Genomic DNA, 1254 nt, shown 5'->3' with positions numbered 1-1254 from the left:
CACACAGATTCTCCTCTCAATAGGCAGAATAAGAAGGGGTTAACAGTCAGGTGTCTTTTTTTCTGCCACGATGCTTGATATGACATGGCAATAATACTCAGAAAAAATCCTTCTATTTGGCCTAATTAATATCTAAAGGAATATCAACTAAATGAAAATAAAACCATATTTCTCTTCCCTGATCTGACCCGTTACTGAGTACAATGCCCATTTTGGTAGGTATTTGTCAAATCGCACTGCTCAACTTGAAAGCCTCCACAAGTTCCCAGCTAATATGATCACAAACGCAAAGACTTTTAACTACTAAAATACATTTGAAAGCATCCCCATGTACTTTGTATCTTATACAGTTCTCCCATGTTTAGCATCAAGGGCCCAAAGAACCCTTCCCTTCTTGATCTCTTATACCTTCACAAACCTTACAATGCTACCAACAACCAAACTAAGGATTTATAGCTTCACCAACAAATAAAGAGGATACTGGCATGATAGGTTCATCTCCCAGTACATCCCACATCTGGCATAAACTAACTGTGCATGGTAAACAGAGTGAAACCATATGGTAACCAAAACAATAGTAGTAATCATAATAGTAATAATAATAATAATAATAATAATAATAATAATAATAATAATAATAATAACTGCCTGATGAATGTCTCAGTATGTTTTACCCATAAGTTAAGTATTAATAAGCAGTACTAGGAAAGGGCAAACCTTAATAGCCCATGGATGGACAGCAATTACTGCAATTATACAATCATTGTATTTAAAAATGTGTGCCTTACAATTAAGAAATGCATTTTCCTTCTCTATTTGAATTAAAATGGGTCCTTGAAGACATAACAATGATATACTGCTCATAGGTTCATAGGTCCATAGGTGTTTACTAGGCATATGACCACAAGATCATTTTTAAGACTAGCTATGCATCCCAAATCTCTGACACCCATGATAATTGTAAGCAGGGGTTTGGAAGATGAAACATTTACAAGCAGGGGCCTGGGAGATGTACCATTTACAGGTTGAATGTGTCCATTAGAAAAATAGGTGCCAAACCCGGGAGGAATTTCGTGTTCCCCATCCAATTGTCCAAGTTGCACTTGAATTGGGTTTGGGGGGAACTCTGCTTCACATGGATAGGGAGCCTGTTCCACAGATGTGGTAGTCTCTGTGATACATACTTATCTCTCCAGCAGGTCCTATTTATATCACAGGCAAGGTTTAAGTCTTTAGAATGGGTAATTCTGGTGC

The sequence above is a fragment of the Protopterus annectens genome, chromosome 4.part0, assembly GCF_019279795.1.
Source record: "Protopterus annectens isolate FY-2018-M chromosome 4.part0, PAN1.0, whole genome shotgun sequence".
Taxonomy (NCBI): Eukaryota; Metazoa; Chordata; order Ceratodontiformes; family Protopteridae; genus Protopterus; species Protopterus annectens.
The sequence above is the reverse complement of the archived record's forward strand: the minus strand, read 5'-3'. Positions refer to the sequence as shown.